The following is a 21,794-nucleotide window of genomic DNA, read 5'->3' on the forward strand; positions in this document are numbered from 1 at the left end:
CGTCTATGGCGAACACTTTAAGCGAAAACCGTCAAAGTTTTCATTTAATGTAGGTGATCATGTGCGGGTGTCCAAAATTAAAGGGAATGTTTGAGAAGGAGTATGAACAGACCTTCACAGATGAAATTTTCATTGTCAAAGAGCGGACCCCGGCTCTGAGACTCTATTACAAACTGCAGGACTACGCAGGTGATGACATTAAGGGCTCTTTCTACGCAGAACAGCTACAGAAGATAAACCCCAATTCTGAGAGCGTCTATCGCATCCAAAAGATTAAAGCAGCCAGGGGGCGTGAAAAAAACAAACAGATTTTGGTAAAGTGGCGCAAATAGAGCGATAAATTCAATAGTTGGGTAAAGGCTTCCGAGGTCAGAGAAATATATAGGTGCTGAAAAATGAACCCCGATGTCTTCTAGGTTACGCTGGCCAGTAATTCATCCTCAAAGATGTTTCCAAAGAACACCAGCGGGTGCTTCACAGAGCATCTGGCAAAGGCGATTGACCTGGACAGGAGCTGGGAAGTGGGTCTGGTCGAGCTGCACTATCCGCATACGCTAAACATGTTTGATCAAGATGAAGATTTTCTGTCCATATAGTCTAATCGCTGATGAACATGTACCTTACCTAGAGGGTACTACTGCAACATCGATCAGCTCATACATGAAATGAAACGTGCTGTGGAAAAAGTTCTGTTAAACCTCTCTATTACACTAACCTTCACATCACTGGCCATAATGAATTGTTCAATATTCTCACATTTGAGAAAATTTTGGAAGGTCCCGTTAAGAAATTATTTTCTGTCATCAGTTTGTAGCATTTTAGGAGTACGATCCTCTTGAAATATATTTCGGAAATCACTTGTCACGACACCTCCAGACTTTTCAGTGGCACAGCCCAGGCATATTTAGACAACATGTCTATATGTGAGGAGATGTAACAGAAACCATCATTGAACTCACTGTAGTCTCTCATGTTCACCAAGTCGGCCTGCCACTGCCAGTCCATTTCAGGTACCAGCGTCCTGCTTCTCTTAAAGCTCACACGTGCTGGCTTGTGTAGAATATAAGCCAGCTGGCCGGACAACCAGTCTGACACACAGCCGCGGCTGGCGCTCACACCCCAGGAAGTTGTGGCCCTCACCAGACTCCCCACCCTGCCGTAACTTAGTTGGCAAGACCTGGGTTCGAGCCTTTACAGTGAGGCACAAACTAGGGCGGGAGCGGCAAGTGCACAAGCCCTAGAACCTGAATCCATTACAATAACAAAAGGACAGAATTAAATGGGGTTAATTTCGAAATCGCAAATATGAGATACCATAGCGCGTTTTTTTTCCACTTCCTGGCGGAAACGGGCTTCCGTAGTTTTGTGTATTCTTGATGCATCACAAGGAGGTACAGATGCAGCCATTCAAAGTGCACGGTACAGACACGTACCGGAAGTAATTGGCTACGGCGTCGCGCATCGTGACGCATGATGATGCGGGGTACTGCGGTATGTGATTGGTTGACCGACAGGGGCACTCGTAGTCCGTTGGTCTGTCGTAGAAAGACTTACAGTACAGTAAACGTCTTTACTGTGCCCGTTGTAGATATTGAATTTTACCACTGAAGGGAAATCTTAGTAGCTGAGCATAAAAAGAATAGGAGCTCAGTCAATTCTTATGGAATGTGTTTTCTTTCTTCTTTTTTCAGCATGGAATAAACCTGTTACTTGATTCATATGGATGCCTGGTTCCGCCGGGGATTCAAAACATTTTTTATTTAATTTTTTTAATCGGGTATCAAAGGGAATAGGCAGTATAACCCTGTTCATGCACAAACTGTGGCATGTTACATTGATTTGGGTGTCTCCTCTTGCCAGAGAGCTCTAAATTGCATTTTGAGCGCAGTTGTTGACTTTTTTTAAAATTGCATTTTGGGCACGGACAGCACATACAATGGTTAATGAACTGCGCCAAGAAATTTAAAATAGTATTCTTTAGGTGTGAGGGTAGGAGTGGACCGCAGCAGGCTTAATCAGCAAACCAGGAAAACAAAGAACAGGACAGGTGAGACGTGTATCCAGAAAGCGAGTGATCAGAAAAAGGAAATGGTGTTACGCCCAGGTTTTCAACCCAATTGTTTTAACTTGCTAATGCATCAGACACATTTCCTGGCATATTGTGTTTTAAATAAAATAGGAGTGTCTTTCCCTGGCATTAGCTCATCGGTATGGTGTAAGTTTTATCTGTACCATATCATACAGTATATAGGTACAGAATTCAAGCTGCACCACTGTATCGCTTTGGTAAGGAGACGGACAATGACCAAAATCACGAAGACTCTCTCACACCAAATAATGAAGATGAAAAGAAACGGGAAGTCAACACGGGACATTGTACAGCAGTTGGCTTCGATGGACATCTTCGTTTCTGAAAGCACAGTGAGACGGCATTATAAAGGGGAGAGGAGGCAAAGAGAATCTAAACCGAGGACGATTCAAAGGTAAATAAATTTCTAAAAATACCTTTCTTGCATGTAAATACAACTACGCACATTATTTTTAAAACTAACTGTTGATCTCTTTTTTTTCAAGTCCTATTGTGCGAGTTATCGACAAACTGACTGATGAAAATGATGAGCTACCGGCGATGCAAGTCCAAAGACGGCTCTGGGCTGACCTTGGTGCAACCATTAGCCCGACATCGATAAGGAGAGTACGCAGGAGGCTTGGATGGAGATACAGAAAAACCAACACGTGCCCCATGATAAGACTAAAAAACAAAGAGGAAAGACTCAAGCAAGCGCTCCAATGGATTGAACAGGGGGAGGCATTTCAGGATGTACTTTTTACCGACGAAACAGTGGCTCTGGAACAGTTTTCAACAATGGCATTTTGCAAAAAGGGGAGACATGTGGACAAGCCAAAGCCCAAACATCCACTGAAGGTTCACGTCTGGGGGGGTATATCTAGAAGAGGCCCGGGACCACTTCTTATTTTCGAAGGAATTATGGACCGTGTATTCTTCGAGGAAGTCGTGGTCACACACCATGCCGCCCCATATATCAGGGAGCAGTTTGGATCAAGGCACCGTCTCTTTCAAGACAACGATCCGAAACACACAGCAGCAAGGGCGAGGCTTATAGCAGCAGGAGTGAACTGGGTGAAAACTCCAGCCGAATCACCAGATCTAAATCCGATAGAGATGGTTTGGCATTCGTTGAAAGACTACGTTCGGAAAACTGCTAAGCCCGTCACAAAGCAGGAACTGATCGATGTGATCTATAAATTCTGTGAGGAAGAACTGACCGAACAAAATTGTAACAATTTTATTAACAGGCTGTTTCGTGTTCTTCCTAGGATTGTTGACCAGGGCGGAGGACATTCGGGAATGTAAGTCTGAGAAAGAGTCTCACATTTGTGGACAGTCTGTCCACAAACAAAACATGTAAAAAAAATGTAAAAAAAACAATTACTTTTTGTCAATGAAAACCGGTGTGTGTGTGTCTCTCTCTGCTGGATGTCCCTCTCACTCTCTGCTGAATGAATAAATGCATTTTATTAAAAACGCATTTGCGTTTGTCTGGTATTTACTTTGGTCCCTTTTAACTGTTTTTCCATCTACTTTATTGCCTTGAGATGCCACTTTTAAAGGTGAAATGTTAAATAAAGTTTATTATTGTTATAGAGAAACATGAACAGGTTTTCCCTGGTTCAGAAAAAAGACGATTAAAATCTGTAATCTTTGCACTTGTATGTCATCGGAAAATACAATCAGTTTCTGCTTTGTGTTAGGATGGTTTGGTGAGAAGGTGAGAAAGCTGTGCTCCTCAAAGCGCTTTACAGGATAAAAACAATAACAACAATAGTGGCTGGGCAAACGATTTTTTTTTATCGAAATACAAAATGAGATACTGTATAATGATGTGCATGAACAAAGTTATACTGCAATTTTCCTTAGATACGCGATTAAAAAAAATATTTTTTTGAATCCCCGGTGGAACACATTCCATAAGAATCAGCGCTTTACAACCCTTACTGCGTGCGACTGGAAAAGAATTTGTGATCGGATCAACGAAATGCTTTGTAGAAGGAGGCGCTCTTTTCCTCTAGTCTAACCACAAACAAAACATTCCTGTTAGACAAGAGGAATTGAAAAAAAACAATTTTGTCAATGGAAACTGGTGTGTGTGTCTCTCTCTGCTGAATGAATAAAAGCATTTTATTAAAAACGCGTTTGCCTGGTATTTACTTTGGTCCCTTTTAACTGTTTTTCGATCTACTGTATTGCTTTGAGATGCCACTTTTAAAGGTGATATGTAAAATAAAGTTTTTTATTATTGTTATAGAGAAACATGATCAGATTTTCCCTGGTTCAGAAAAAAAGATCTAAAGTGCTACACATAACTTTCTTAATTCGATGTATTTAAAGCAGTGAACTACTGTAGGTGTAACATAACATTCAGACATACAATCGAGAATAGTTTTGTGGTGTTTGTTTAGATGAAACATATAACGTAACAAAATTAAAGACGATTAAAATCTGTAATCTTTCCACTTGTACTGTATGTCATCGGAAAGTTTCTGCTTCGTGTAAGGATGGTATCAAAAAGCAATCTTAAGTGGTGAGAAAGCTGTGCTCAATGTATTTAAGGGACTTAAAAGTAAAAGGAGATGCTTCATATTGCTTGACTAATTTTAAAAACTAAGTTTTAAATGCAGACGCTCCCTCGGTGCCGCGCCGGGTGTAAATATCAAAATATACATTCGCCCCAGGCAGAGGCCGAAGAGCGCCCGGCTGGGGTGCGTGGGGAAGAGCATTACAGGAATGAAAGGTGGGGTATAGGAAGGCGTTCAGTCTGGGCAGGTATAGATAACACTTTTCTAAAACGTACTTGAAAAATAAAAATGATTACAATCTAATCCTTCCACGTTTGATCCCAAAATCCCAAGAGATATAAATCTAAACGGGTAGAAAGTTATGCTGAAAGTTTATTAAGATACTTAGAAGACAAAGATACTATATCAATTTATGTTGCATTAGCCTGATTATGATAAAAAAAACACATAATTAAACACACGTTTGCGATTTAAATCAATATAAATGTTTATATTGTAACACATACTGTCCAGCCTCCATTTCTCTATAAAAATTTACTCTATTACACACACACACAATAGAACCAGGAAGCAGAAGCAGGGACCGTTGTCAGAAGGCAAGAAGGTGACTATTCATTGTTATCAAAAATGACTTAGAATCGATCATGTTGTGATATTTTGAAATAAAAAAGTCAATTGACTGTCCATACTATCGCTATTCTATTTTTTCGAAGAAATGTTTAAGAGAAAAGTCCAGCACCAGCTGGATTTGAACACACAACCCGTGAGTTGGTAATCGGGCACGTAGACCAGTAGGCTACAAGGGAAGTCACATGAAGAGAGAGGCGAAACAGCCCTACACAGCCCTGTCGCAGTACACGAATATAATCATATCATTATTCAATTTTTTAGATACGCGATTCCATATTATATTAGCAGAAAAGCTTAAAACTACCACTTTTTCACATGCTAGTTAAATACTTGGATGCTTAAAATCATTAGGGAGAAATGGAATACCAGTGTGTATTTTTCCCGATTCCTGGAATCTGACTGGCTGACACCCTTCTGAAGTGATTCCATAAAATCTGGTATACGGAAAAGAAAGCGTTGATACATACAAGTATCTTTTAATACAGTCTTTGCTGTGCTCTTGAGGATCATTGTGATATTTTGAGCTCTAGTTGAATGATAGGTGTCGCATTTTAAATCATTTTCGTAATTAGAAATTATGAAACGCCCTGTTAAAAGTAAGGGAGTTTTTATGCCCGTTGAAGTAAAACTAAATGCCTGACAAAGTATGGCTTGGACAGATTCCAAGTGCTTGTACAAATGTGCTAAAGAAATTATACTTTGAGTATACAGCTTGTCCAAAATCATTCATTATTAATACTATTAGTAATATCTTCGGTAAAGGCTTTGATGCATACATATTTCTGATAAAGGTAGGTTGTGTACTTTTGTCCAACTGAGCAATCTTGCTTTCATAAAATATACCAACATTTTAATGACTGATGATTTTTACAAGGTGACGCGGATAGTTTCCGGCATGGCATCAAATGACGCGATTAACCACGTGATACTGCGTGACACCGCGACACGCCCACCGGGGTATGCTGCGGAATACCCCACCCATTTTGAATGGCTGCATCTGTACTCTTCTCTTTACCGCACGTATGGAGTTTGGGTCTGATCGAGCTCGTTACTCGTCCCTCACGCAATCTACTACTTTCATCTAATACAGCCCTTTATTTGGCTTTAAACTCCACCTGTTACCCCTCACACTCAATGTTTCAGAAAAAGGGTTTTAATTTAAACTTTGCCCAGCAGTGTTTGAGCAGACAGAAGAAATAGAAGCGCCATTCGCGCCAGTTTAGCATAGTAACCACTAACTCCAATAATCCACTTATTATTATTATTATTATTATTATTATTATTATTATTATTATTATTATTATTATTATTAAAGAACCCCAGCTTCTGCATAAAAAAAACTATTGATATAGTGCATCCCCAACACTGGCTGGAGACGCTGTGTGTGTACGGGCTCAGCGGTTATATAGGACAGGACTCGGCGAGCTGCAGGTGAAACTCATTGCTCTGCGCTCCCCGTGCGGAATGCGCGTCTCCTCCCTCCAGACTCGTCACACCGCCTTCTACAGCGGGGAAAAAAAAAACTCCCCTTTACTGTCTTAATACATCCCTCTTAAATCCCAGGAACACAGAAACTGCGGGGCGTTTCTGTGAGTCAGTACTGGGTTTCTCTGTTCGAGATTACAAGCGGAAACAATTAAAGCGCTGAAAGCAGGAAGTTATTTCTGCTCGTAGGCATAAACGTGTAAAAATACATTTTCTGATTCCTAAAACCTAATAAAATCCATGTAAGTCTCCCTTTTGTTCCCAATGCACATAACTGAATATAAACCAGTCAAGTTCAGGTACTTTACTGATAGTTCAGGTACTGATGTATATGAATACACTAGTTCTGGCGCAGCTGTTACAACAAAGATACTTACGAACTATTTTTTTCATACGAGCTCTTGCCGTTTTAAAATTGAATATTTTTTCATTTCGCTAAATCACACGAAACACCAACAACACTCATCATAAGCATCTGACCAATCACATTCCTGAATTTTAAAAGTATTTAGTATTTATTTTTAACTTGTTTTATTTTTAAAAAAATGTATACACCTGTTTTACATATCCTTGCCATTTTTGGCATATTGTAAGTGGATTGTAACTTCAAATTGATAATTCCTGATCTTTATAACTGTGTATCATTTCTTTTTACCTTGTTTTAATATGTTTTAATTATTTTTGCATTTTATAGAAAATTTAAAATATGACTATCAATGCTCCTGACTTCTAAAACCTGTATTTATTCTGACATTTTTCTCTCCAACTGCAGATGAGGAGGGATGCATTTGATTTTAAATTGGTTGATTTTAGGGGAAAATGTACATTAATTTCTTTGTACGTATCATCAGTGGGAAACTTGGCATTTTGGGATGAATTGCAATCTTTACTGCAAGGCCTTCAGACTGATATAGAAATGACGTGAGATTTAAATGACACGTTTGATAAATCAGACAGGCACAGTACAACATCTAAAATGGCAGAACCCTCTAAAGTACTGAAATATTTTAGGCACATTCATAATCTACAAGATGTTTGGTGGTTACTGTGTCCTGCTACCCTTTCGTATTTTTTAGTGTGCATGAATGTGTCCCACTTCTTTTACTAGTTTTTAAGGAAGATTCTGAAATATCTGATTACGAGATCAAGCCAGAAAAAAATGATGACAATAAGTAGGAAGAAAGATACAATGTATTGACAATGTAATATGCTTTAAAGGATTAAAAGGAAAATAAATACTTTATCTATGCAAACTAATTCAACTGAACTCCTCTAAACACTATAGCCTGAAGAATTGCCGAAGCACAATGTATCACTTTGGGTGACACTAAGGGAAGAGGAACACAACACTCAAAACCACAAACAACTTATTTTCAACAGCAAAAATATGCTTGAAAATATTTGACAAAAAAAAGAAACCTTACATGCATGGAAACCAATATTTATCTGCTAGGGTAGAATGCAGCAGAGAACAGTAGGGCAGAAGGTTAGTGTAACTCTATAGTGCATCACAGAGGCCGGTCTCTTCCCCTCATTATGCAGGCTGACTTGTTCACAGTTAACTGTCCTCCAGCGATAGTCAGCTGCAATCACTGACATGAGACATGATGTTAATACTCTGACAGCACTTTGGCTGATTTGGTTAATGCGTTTTCCTATTAAACAGGAGATCTTGAGTTCAAATCCCAGTGGTGCCTTTCTTCCTGTCTTGTCTTATAGAATGTATCACTATGGATGATCATGTGCGGCTTGATTTTGTTAAATGCAAGTTTTCATTTTCTTTTTAGAACAACTTGCTTTTCATGAAATTCATACAGCTTGCGAAAGATGAAACACAGATCTTGCTTATCAGTGCAAAACAAATATCACAGGCTGGCAAGAATAAAGTCTTTTTTTTTACAAAAAGCTTGCAAATGGAGAAAAGGGATGCACGTGAGTCTCTGGGAGCTGTTAATTGAAAGGTTAGTGGTTCGAGCCCATTTCTCATTATTCTACTTAATTGGATTTCTTAGTAAAACCTTAACCCACTTGATATTTGCATGAAATGCAGTTTTTTTGTGTGATGAACTACAACAAGTAAACAAGTGAGTACATTAGTCATTATCACTGGGAATGACCAGTCATGGCCAACATTCAAGGGAATCGTATTCAGTCACGGACTTTGACCTTCAAATGGTTGGCGGGAGAATTCATTTATACTCTCGTTGCACCCTTAGTTAAAATATTTAAAATTACAACACAGATTTGTTGGAGAACTTGAAAAGCAAAAAAGACAGTTGGACAGCATGATTATGTTAGGACTGTACATTTGTATTTCAATACTTTTGTATATTTATCTTAATTTTAATATACATGTAACCATAAATGCTGTTCTATATATATATAAAGATTGTTGTATTTTATAATATTTTAGCAGAGGGCACAAGGGGGTCTATTATACCTTGCGAAACATCCAAGACAACTATAATAGAGGCTCATATTTTAATAAAATTTGCTTTAAAAGAAAACCAAAATTTGTATGAAATCATCCCTCAATATCGACGTTCAGTTGAAGGATTTGAAGAAGCAACAGCGATAGGTGAGTACATTGATTTTGGACCCATGTTTGCATCTGAATAATCTTTCCTCCTGGAAAGAATTAAAAACAGGTCTGTTTTGAGTCTCATGATGATTCTCTTCTGGATCTGAAAAAAAAAACAGTGCAAATTTGTTTCCGATGTATTTTTCAATTTTATCAGATTTTTTCAGGTGAATGCAGTCGATACGTTCAAGTTTTTATATGATGACAGGACCTACACTTAGGGCTCAGTACTGATAACACTGCTGATATTGATGGAGTAGAAATAAGTGATGTATTGGCAGCTTTATCTGAGGCGAGAAGTCCTAGAACACCTACAAAAATGTTAGGATTCAGAGGAAGAAATATTTTTCTACCTCACCCAATCCTGCTGCATTAACGAGGCTGAAGTTGGCTGCTTATTCGCCAGCTTCTTATTCGCGTTTTTCGTTCCACCTTAAGTGCTGCTGTGATGTTATGCCGCCTTTCGCCTGTAGATGGCTCTCTATAGTCATTTTTAAAAATACTAATCCGAGTTGATTACTGCACATATCCTCAGTAAAGGGGAATATGTAAGTAATGATTATCCAAATTGCATTTTTGTATGAAACACATTTCAGAAAATCGAAAACCAATTTTCAAAACTCACAATAACACAAACTGGCATGTTAGACAACAAGTAAATAAGACAAAGGCAAAACGTGAATTCTCAAAGTCTCAAAATCTTGCATTTTGCAAGAAATGTTATTATAGCAGTTACAATGGGACATTTAGAACATGACATATGAGAATATATGGTTAACGGAGGATGAGCAAAGAGTGATGGCACTTTCTGCTTATTGCTATGACCCTCCCTCCTGATTATAAAATCGTCTCACAATTCTGCCACTGAGGTGTGAGACACAATGTAACAGACTCTCAAAATCCTGAACTTCAGGAAATGTTGCTGTACCATTTTTAAAATATGACCCTCTGAATGTGGCATGAGAGAATTTATAGGGAAAAGCTAATTGCTCTTTTTGTTGTATTGCGATGGCCCCTGTTTAGAAAAAAACATCTCAGAATTCTGACACAAAGGTGTGAGACAGAATGTAACAAATTATGAAAATCATGAAGCATAAGAAAATTTACTGTACCATTTTTTTAATATGACCCTCTGAACATGGCATGTGAGGATTTATAGTCAACAAAATAGCACCCCTTCTGCTGAATTACTTTTTCCCTCCTTCCTCGTTACCAAAACATCTTAGTATTCTGACACTAAGGTAAGAGAGACAAAATCACTCATCACGAACATTTGTAATTTACAAAACTTCACTGTTGCATTTCTGCGTTGTGACATTCTGAACATGGCATGTTAAAGTATATAGAAAACCTAGATCAGAACAGGTTAAATGTAATTCATAGTGATTTATATTTTTTTAATTCTTTCTAAATGAAAAAATATGTTTTTCAGTGATTATGACACTTCAGTATTACATAAAATATGCTTCAATGCCAAAATAAATAATAATGGAAAAAATACCCACAGTGGACGTTCATAGTTGTGATTATAGGAATGTTATATATCAGGTGGGTAGCTGTGTCAGCATGCGTAGGCTGCATAGGAAAAAGTAAAGGATTATTCCATGCTGAAAACAGAAGAAAGGAAACATAATGTGTTGGCCGTGGAGCCTTCTTCAGGTGTGAGAAAGACAGGGCTGTAAGCAAAGATAATTTCCTTTATCTTTGCTTACTGCAGTTTAAAGACTTTAGGAAGTTTTACGGCTAACAGCTCCACATCAACTTCCTTTTATAACTAACCTCATCAGATCCCTCAACTCCCAACTCTTCCAATTTCTCACTTCAGAGAAGGATAAAAAACTCAATCATCCTCTACAGAGAAAAACCATCAACACCCCTACCACCTCCACCAATCCTAACCTAATCCTTGTTTTTACTATACCCTCTGACCTTTCCCTTTCACCCCTTTACATCCTCGGCTAACTTATTTTAAAATTACAATAGACTGTATAGTATGTATGTTTAAAATTAAGGTAAATATGTCAAAATATCAAAATCCAACTGCACAGTGCTATTGTAACAATGCTTGTCAAGTTATCAAACAAACCTGCATTGTATTTTTAAAATATTTCAGCAGAGGATTCAACTGGAGTATAAATGAAGATTCGACGATAATTTTTTCTGGGGAGTTGCAATGTTGGGCATTATTGGACATTTCCCGGTGACCCTGACACGTGTTAAACACTCGCATTTCCTGCATATATTAAAATGGTTATGGTTTCGCTGAGAAATGCAATTGACTTAAGACAACGTTTATACTGCAGAAGAATCCCATCCCTGGGTGGACTCGAACCACCAACCTTTCAGTTAAAAGCCAAATGCGCTAACCGATTGCGCCAAGTTTTGGGTTAAACAAAACTCTCTTACCGTTTGTTTTGCCAGACGGTAATATTTCTTCTGCACTGATAACCAAGAATTGAATTTCATTTTTCGCAAGCTGTGTGAATTTAATCAAAAACAAGTTTTCCAGAAAGGAAATGAATACATGCATTTAACGAAATCAAGCCCTTTGTGATTGCCCGTAATGATACGTTCTGCACTACAAGATATGAAGAAAGACACGGCTGGGATTTGAATCCCGGTTCTTTTGTTTAATAGAGAAGCGCTTTAACCAACTAGGCTACGGTGACAGGACAACTATCCCCTTTTACAGCCGCTTGGACACACCGCTCTGAGACATCTGCGTTCAGTAAGCGCTGAACCTGCGCTCAGAGCAACTTGCCTCTTTTACATAGCAGCCCCGACACTGAGAAACGAAGAGAACTGGCTTTTATCTGGCATTTTCATGTCCAATGCGTTTGATATCTCCCAAGGGCGACAGAGTTCTTTTGCGACACTTCTTTTTTATTTCTGTAGCTTTGATAAAAAAACGAGAAATCGTGCAAGGGAAAAATGTCTTTTTTTTCATAGAGAAAACGTGCACCAGGAAATGTTGTGTTGAGAAGAAATGATTTAACATGATACGTGACCTAATTTATCGGAGCAATTGCTCAACCAGCAAGGTCTGGAGAGGTTGGAGAGTCTGGTGGATGTGATAATTATACGGTGTTGTGAAAGAAAACAGTCTTTCTTTGAATTCTCAGTCAATCGGAATTTCAGTGCAAAACATAAACCCCTTGTCTGATTTAAAGAGATTATATTTTAAAACTCATAAAAAATCAGAAAACACATGTTTCTCACTTTGAAATTTTAGACGGAGCGGTGCATTACTAGTAGCGACGCTGAGCACACTATGGGGAAATTCAGGGTATGTGAAATCCCAGCGGTTTAATAAACAACGCGTCTGATTTCGGATCATAAGATTGTAGGTTCGACTTCTACCTGGCTCGTGTAAATTTTATTCAAGCTCCTCAGTAATAGATGTATATTATGTAATGAACCGCACCTGAAAGCAAACGTTGGGTCTGTTTCCTTTGTTTTCCAGCATGAAATAGCAAATCGTTACAAAAAGCACCTGCTAATGTCCAATAACGGTTTTTTTTTATTAAATTACATTTTCAGGCTTCAGGCACTTTTTAATAAAACAAAAGTGTCCGGAAACTCATTAACTTTCAGGTTTGCTTGAACCTGTATTAAAAAAAGTTATCTGAAACTTCCGGGATTCCATTATCTGATGTAGCTGTCTCTAAAGTTGGACGTGATGTTAAGCAGATGTGAACTGTGCCTTTTCTCTTAAAAAAAACAAGTTCTTTTTTCCCTCTTCACTCCAATGCTGGAGACTGTAAGCCTCTGTGAGCTCTACACTGCGTGTCCTGTACTGCTCTATTTTGTTTAGATTATCTATGTGGTGTACAGATAGAACTCAACTGTATGGTGTGAATTCCGTGTTCAGGACCAGCAGAACCTGAAAAAGTAACAGCTGACCTCGACGTGATTTGAACACGCAGCCTTCTGATCTGGAGTCAGACGCGCTACCGTTGCGCCACGAAGTCACGGCTGTCCGTGCCTTTGAATTCCCCAAAGGAGACAAATCAGCTTCACAAAAAAAAATCTCATGTGAAGTGCGCAGCTCTTCCGAAGAGAGTCTCTTCTTACCACATTTTATTCTTCCTGCGCAGCTCTTGTGCAGGTGTTGTTCTCAATTACAGATCCAGGAACACTGATTGTTTTTTCTATTTTTTTAAATTAAGTACCCCATGGTGCAACGGTAGCACGTCTGACTCTAAATCCCCAAGTTCATTTTCAAAGTATATCGGAGTCAACTGATACTGATCAGGTTCTGCTGCTACTGAACCCGCAGTCTTCACCTTAAAGTTCAATTCCCCAAGCCTTTTGACCTTATATGTCCATCCCTTCTCGTCAAAACTCGTATTTTCACAGGGTACCCTTCAGAAATCGCAGTATAGAATGAAAAAACTCCAGTAGATCTCGGCCGCTGTTGGTGATTTTCCTTTTAAAATAAATGAATCTCTGGAAATTTTACGGAGTGTATCACTTTCACTGAGACCTAGAAGTGTTAAGCTGTACATGCGTCTTTGTGGCTCAGTTGTTAACCAAAAGGGTGGTGGTTTGAGCCCTTCCAGGGACGCTACGAGCCTTTTAACGTACACACCCTCCTCACTTCATTTCTCCACGGCCGGTCTTGTACCGCTAACAAATACAGAGCCCGTAGGAGGCAGTAAGCTCGTACTAGACCTCGTGAAACCCGACTGCTGCTAGTTGAATTTGTAATTTAATTTATTTAAACTTTTCTTTTCTGTCACTGACTTTTAGCAGGAAAGTCTACATCATACGTTTTGTGTGCAATTTATAAATGTGGTTCTATATTTTCCTTTTTCGCGTAGGCGCTAGCATTGCAGATTTGAATGCGAAAGTACAAAAAATAGTCATGCTCCACTTTCTTGTGATAACGGTAAGTTTTCGGTCTCTTTGCTTAATCCTTTTCGCTCAAACACTACAACTATCAAATAGGCAAACGTATCAAACTGTTGGCTAATTTATCACAGCCAGTCTGTTTTGCTCCACGATGCGCTGTAGCGAACGTGGGGTTCGTGAGGCAATAACCAAGAGAAAGTTCTTGGGCAGCACACACACAACAACTTATTTACGGAGCTCCTGTAGCCTTTTTTTCAGTGAGCCAGCACTCAGGGAAGATACTTTTACAACCCGTTCGACAAGGGTTAAACACACAAGGGCAGTAAAATGTATGACATCACATGCACAGATCTGAATGAATGTTTAGGCTGTTGGAAAAAAAAAGTAAATACTCAAATAGCCCATTTGTTTTTTGCCATTCTTACAAACGATCGACTGGCAAGCACTCCGCGAACGATTGGTTGGGCACCCCTGTGTTAATGCATTAAGCTTTGTTAACATTCAAATGATTTTGACTAATTTCACGTCATGTTCAGGAAAGCAAGAAAAGTTCTTCTGCATTTTCTGCAGTTTGACACGTAGAGCAACATGAGCTTGGAAAGCCGTATTCCTTCTTTTCACAGAAACGGCGAAAACGACAGGTGTTTAAACAGAGGGTGTCCCAATGTCTGGGACAACGCATTGTGATTTTGTATAAACGCAAATGGTTTCTGATTTAAGCGCAAATGTTCCTCATTTAAACGCAATGCTACCTCATTTAAAAGCCAACAACATTACTTTTTCTCCCTGGCGCTAATAAGCTACCACACATGGAGAAAAGAAAAGAAAATTCATATGTGCATAGGAAGGCAGAATAAAATCCAGAACTGTATTGGTGATATCGATAAACAGGGCTCATGTTCTCAATAAAACGTATTTGTATAAAACATTAAAATTCGTAAATATATATTTTTTAATTATGCAAAGTGTCTGTTAAACCATTCATGAAGGATTTTTTAGACAAAAAAACACACTATTATATGAGAAAATATATTTACTATATGTGCATTTAATTTCTTTTTTTAACAATTTCGATTCCAAGGTCGATAAAAATTGTTGCCCTGCTTTTTTGTCATAAATACACAAGCTTGTTATGTCTTGTGTCAGAAATAAACTGCATGAAATTCGCTAAAGCAACAAAAAGTAAGCCACAAAGAAGACAAACATTTGCGTTTATAATGCAATGTCATCTCGAGCCTTTAAAATGACTTTAAACGCAATTTGTTTTTCTCTGTGGCTCTAAGGCTTTGTCATTTAGGTGTGCTGTTTTTTACGTATTGTAAAAAAGTCGCTAAATCATACGAAACATAAAAACTCCTATTGTAAACAATTGACCATTCATATTCCTGAATTTTAAACCTATGGAGTATTTATACTTTGTCTTAGTATTTGTGAATAATACAGAGCTCCTTTTCAAAAGCTGTCAGTACGGTTTAGTGCTTAGGTCTCCTGGTTTTCACCCAGGCGGTCCGGGTTCGACGCTTAGTATAGGAGCGCATCTGTGTTGCCTTCTGGATCTCAAATGAGCAGCTCAGTACAGATAAAAGCCCCGAAGAGCAGCATGCGGAGTGCAAAAAAAAGTATAATAACGATCGTCTTAGTGTGTTAAGAGAGATACATTGCGCGTGGTGGGGAGGTGTGACTGGCAAAGAGTGTTGACCTTCGAAAAAAGGACTCTCGGGAAAATATTTCCACATCCTGAAGAGAAGATTGTCCCCATTTCTCTAGTCGGAACTCCTCTAATGCTAGAGAGCTGTAGAATGTGGAGTCTCCTATCCTGCTCTGGGGGTAGGGTGTACTGTCGTTGCCGTAGCGCGGTGGTTATCACGTTCACCTCACACGCGAAACGTCCCTGTTTTCGCTCTTTCAAACTGCTTGTGGAGTTATTGCACGGACCCATGTTGTCCTCGTGAATAATTATTAAACTAAACAGCCAGCAGCGATATCACTCCTCTTCTTCATTAATTTCCTTAGTGAACGGCCATGTCTGTGTCCGAGCGCCTGGTGCGAATAGTGAGATAAGCCATTGTTTTCCGATATTTTCCAGTGCGGTTATTTATCATTGTTTTAATTAATTGCTTACACTTATATTATAGTGCTTTTCTGGACACTCCCCTCCACCACCACTGTGCAGCATCCACCTGGATGATGTGACAGAAGCCATAGCCAATTGATAGAGGGGGATTATTAGGAGGCCATAATTGGTAAAGGCCAATGGGAAATTTACACCCCTACTCTTTTCAGGAAGCACACTGGGATTTTTACTGACTGCAGAGAGTCAGGATCTCACTTTTATATCTCATCCGAAGGACAGCGCCTGTTTACAGTACAGTGTCCCCGTCACTATACTGGGGCATTAGGACCCACATGAGCCTCAAGGTCAGCACGCCCCCTGCTGGCCCCACTAACACCTCTTACAATAGTTTTTTCCCAGGAGGTCTCCCATCCAGGTACTGACCAGGCTCACACTTGCTTAGCTTCCATGGGTTGCCAGTTGTGAGTTGCAGGGTGATATGGCTGCTGGCTGGTTTACATATTGAACGTGTTACCTGTAAAGTCAAAGTGACACTTTTACACATGAATTTTTGTATGAAAGCAAAGGTTTCACAATATTTATTTTATTAGAATACTAGTAAATCCTCTTATTCGCCATGCAATTTCTTGGCCTTCTGACAGGCATGTGTTTTTTAAAGAAACTCTACTGTATAAAAAATAGAGAGGAGCTAAGATACCAATAATGGTTGCAATAATGAGCAGTGTTTTGATCATGCAGTTTCAGACTATAATGTGGCATGATATTCACTGCGTTTATCTGTGTCCTAGTGTCAAATGAAAATACATTTAAAGCAGAGTCCTTGATTCATTTACTCAAGCAAGGAAAGAAATTTTCTTCTTGATAATCTTTAACTGGACCAAATATATGCATTCCCATTTAGTGCTAGGTACCATTAAGGTGTAAAGTGCTAGGTACCATTAAGGTAATTAGAGACCTTCTGTAAGATAATGACATACACTGCACCTAACATTGGGCTTGAACCTACGACCCTCAGATTAAGAGTCTCATGCTTTACTGACTAAGCAAGTCGGGCACAGATGCCAAATAGACCTGCTGTCGTCAATTTGAAGAGGTAGCTGGCTTATAATTACAGTGCCTTGCGAAAGTATTCGGCCCCCTTGAACTTTTCAACCTTTTGCCACATTTCAGGCTTCAAACATAAAGATATAAATTTTTTATTTTATGTGAAGAATCACCAACAAGTGGGACACAATTGTGAAGTGGAACGAAATCTATTGGATTTTTGAAACTTTTTTAACTAATAAAAAAATGAAAAGTGGGGCGTGCAAAATTATTCGGCCCCCTTGCGTTAATACTTTGTAGAGCCACCTTTTGCTGCGATTACAGCTGCAAGTCGCTTGGGGTATGTCTCTATCAGTTTTGCACATCGAGAGACTGAAATTCTTGCCCATTCTTCCTTGCAAAACAGCTCGAGCTCAGTGAGGTTGGATGGAGAGCGTTTGTGAACAGCAGTTTTCAGCTCTTTCCACAGATTCTCGATTGGATTCAGGTCTGGACTTTGACTTGGCCATTCAAACACCTGGATACGTTTATTTGTGAACCATTCCTTTGTAGATTTTGCTGTATGTTTGGGATCATTGTCTTGTTGGAAGATAAATCTCCGTCCCAGTTTCAGGTCTTTTGCAGACTCCAACAGGTTTTCATCCAGAATGGTCCTGTATTTGGCTGCATCCATCTTCCCCTCAATTTTAACCATCTTCCCTGTCCCTGCTGAAGAAAAGCAGGCCCAAACCATGATGCTGCCACCCCCATGTTTGACAGTGGGGATGGTGTGTTGAGGGTGATGAGCTGTGTTCCTTTTACGCCAAACATATCGTTTTGCATTGTGGCCAAAAAGTTCGATTTTGGTTTCATCTGACCAGAGCACCTTCTTCCACATGTTTGGGGTGTCTCCCAGGTGGCTTGTGGCAAACTTTAGACGAGACTTTTTATGGATATCTTTGAGAAATGGCTTTCTTCTTGCCACTCTTCCATAAAGGCCAGATTTGTGCAGTGTAAGACTGATTGTTGTCCTATGGACAGACTCTCCCACCTCAGCTGTAGTTCTCTGCAGTTCATCCAGAGTGATCATGGGCCTCTTGGCTGCATCTCTGATCAGTCTTCTCCTTGTCTGAGCTGAAAGTTTAGAGGGACGGCCAGGTCTTGGTAGATTTGCAGTGGTCTGATACTCCTTCCATTACAAGATGATCGCTTGCACAGTGCTCCTTGGGATGTTTGAAGCTTGGGAAATCTTTTTGTATCCAAATCCGGCTTTAAACTTCTCCACAACAGTATTACGGACCTGCCTGGTGTGTTCCTTGGTCTTCATGATGCTCTCTGCGCTTTCAACAGAACCTTGAGACTATCACAGAGCAGGTGCATTTATACAGAGACTTGATTACACACAGGTGGATTCTATTTATCACCATCAGTCATTTAGGACAACATTGGATCATTCAGAGATCCTCGCTGAACTTCTGGAGTGAGTTTGCTGCACTGAAAGTAAAGGGGCCGAATAATTTTGCACGCCCCACTTTTCATTTTTTTATTAGTTAAAAAAGTTTCAAAAATCCAATAGATTTCGTTCCACTTCACAATTGTGTCCCACTTGTTGGTGATTCTTCACATAAAATAAAAAATTTATATCTTTATGTTTGAAGCCTGAAATGTGGCAAAAGGTTGAAAAGTTCAAGGGGGCCGAATACTTTCGCAAGGCACTGTATGTGGTGACCAGGAGTCCAGTGCCTATCACGGTGTGGTGTGTTGATTATTCAATGCAGAGCAAATGTCAGTAGCCATTGAAATTAATGGTTGAAATCAAAAGCACTTTATTCTTTCACACAGTAACAGATACACATATAACATAGGACGATTTTCATACCGGGGTAAAGTTAGCTTCAAGTTCGAAAATGATTTTGGCACGCCTGTAGCATTTTCACGAAACCTCCTTCACGAAACCCAAAGTAAGGCTTGGAAAGGTCAGAATGCCTGCTTAGTGTGTAAAACACTTACTTGCAGCAGTGCCACATTCAATAAAACCACAAGAAAAAGGGATACAAGTGTATCAGTTTCAGGAAAAGGTAATGCACAATGGTTCTATTGGATGCAAGTGAAACCTTTTCTGAATGGAAATCAAGACAAAGATAATACTAAACAATGAATACTAATAATTTTTCTTTTATTTCTATTAACAGGACAGGAAATGGTGTTCCAATATACCAGGATCCATGATATAACATACTTAGATTTTACAGATTACCATGGGACAGACCTCGAAGAGTTAGTACATTAACAATGGCCAATATATACACTTAATAGGGAGGGCAGATGGTGAGTGGAGAAGGTCTGTTCACCAGGTAAAAATATGATTCAAGTGAAGCTGGAAAAACCAGGAATGCCGTACAAGTTAAATCCAGTTTGAATCCAAGTAAAGCACGACAATGTATAACATGGTGGGAATATAGACCATATCCGAAAAGATTATCATCCAATTTATCCAAACTCAGAATACACAATGAAACTTATGACAGTTGGCTAATAACCGCTCTTTATAGAAATGAAACTGGACTCATTATGTGCATCACAACATATACTAGGAGCATCCCAGGACCCAGAGTATGAATTAGTACTGATTTTAATTACATCCAGATGGACTAATTTGAAACCTTTTTTATGGACAAATGGACTCGATGGACAATATTATTCAATTAAATGTATCAATGTTATCCAGAGGAAACACTGTGAATATAAACAATGTTTCAATCCAACAGCCTGTGGCTATAAAATGCTAACAATATGTCCAACATTGATGACACCACCAACAGATGGACTTCTTAGGGAAGCAATGTTGCATGTTAAAATCATTACTTTAGAGGTAACTTATGTTTTAGCTAATGTTGTATTGCAATATAAAAAATGTAATCAATTGTAGAAACAAAACCAGTACTTTACAATGGCTGCAACAAAGCATATCTGTTACAACTTGCCCAATGAGGACCTGACACACCTCTTCGCATTACAGTGCGAAATCAGTAATCAGACACACCCCTACTCTTGGGTACTTTAACCTGCTTCACTCTCATCTCCCTGCTCAGTATTTGCTTGAACTTCTCGTGATACAATTCAGAGCCTTTTGCTATCTTGATTGCTTCTTGGTTATTCTAGACTTCTAGTTTGCCGACTCGACTTCGGTTTTGGATCTTGTTTTCGGATTGGTCTTTTGGATTGACTTCCTGGTTTTTTTAACTTGATACTTTTTGACTACGGATTATGGCATCCTGGTTTTCGGCTTCTTGTTTTCTCATCTCCCGCATACGGTCCATCTTTTGTCTTTCGTTTAAACAAAGTGTAGCAATATCCACACTAATTATAGATGACCCAATTATATCAAACTTAAATTGCACCAAGAAGTGCTCGGGGAAAAAAAAAGTTTGTTTGGAGATATTGGAGGTCTCTTTGGAAGTTCAAATTTGGCTCTAATTTCTTGGAAAATTGCAAATACAGAAGCATGTGCTAACTAGGCATATGCTCAGCAGGCATTGCAAGGTCTGGGTTTAGCAGATAATGGAGAAAATTATTTTTTGCATGCTGTAAAGCTTTAGTAGAAATAGTGAATACATTAGGTCAAGGTATAGTGAAAAACACAATTATTCATGTGAAAATTTTGCTAGAGATCTATTAAATGTAGTCAAAAGTGAATTATTGGATATCAGATTAGGAGTAGTCCTAAATACACTATTGGAAATGCTTAAAAAGTTAGGCTTACAATGGTTCACTGACAAAAATGAATTAACTTGACAGAATTACAACAAAACCCACTACATGAGGTGACACTATTACAGTTCCATTTTTCTTAGTGTTTCCACAAGTATCACATAAGCATAGATACAAGAAAGTAAGGGATTTTGAGAGTTTGCGTGATTCCATATAAAGATATATTCCATATTAGATTCCATATAAAGATCAAGTAATGACTCGTGGTAAGAGAAGATCTATAGTAAACAGAAAGCATGACACTGCTCACTACAACTGATTGCTGTCCTGAAACTCACCGTTATATTATAAGCAGTTGTAATACTTTACAGCCTTTATATAACAATTCTAAATTTATTTCTAGAATTGCATCCCTGTTGGGAACCTCACAAGCAATACAAATGTCAGCCACGCAATGGTGTATCACAAGTAATAGGTTTATTCCATGCTGAAAAGAGAAGAAAGGAAGCAAATTTCAGCTGTGGAGCATTCTTCGGGTGTCACTGCTGTCAATGGTATATCATGTCTGACAAAGAAACCTATATATATGGGGATTTATTGTGACCAGAAAAGCACACTTCTGCATACAGTTAACAGATGCTTGTGCGAAGGACACAGTGTACAAACACCTGTTGTTGCAAAAAAAGAATCTGACACATACGCTGAACAAGCAGACTGTTGTGTTGCATATATGAAAGTCTGTAGCATGGATCAGCGGTTAGTCCTTAACATATTGATCATAAAATATGTGCTTCTCCAATACCATGTTAGGTACATAGAGGAGATGATTATAACGGT

At 38.9% G+C, this 21,794-nt stretch overlaps 1 non-coding gene across 1 annotated transcript; it reads right to left on the reverse strand.

The window, feature by feature from the left end:
- Positions 1 to 13,194: 13,194 nt before the first annotated feature.
- Positions 13,195 to 13,266, reverse strand: trnaw-cca (transfer RNA tryptophan (anticodon CCA)). The gene has a single exon. It is a non-coding gene; the product is annotated as a tRNA-Trp (tRNA).
- Positions 13,267 to 21,794: the final 8,528 nt, after the last annotated feature.

Source organism: Lepisosteus oculatus, chromosome 14, assembly GCF_040954835.1.
Source record: "Lepisosteus oculatus isolate fLepOcu1 chromosome 14, fLepOcu1.hap2, whole genome shotgun sequence".
In the NCBI taxonomy this organism is placed as follows: domain Eukaryota; kingdom Metazoa; phylum Chordata; class Actinopteri; order Semionotiformes; family Lepisosteidae; genus Lepisosteus; species Lepisosteus oculatus.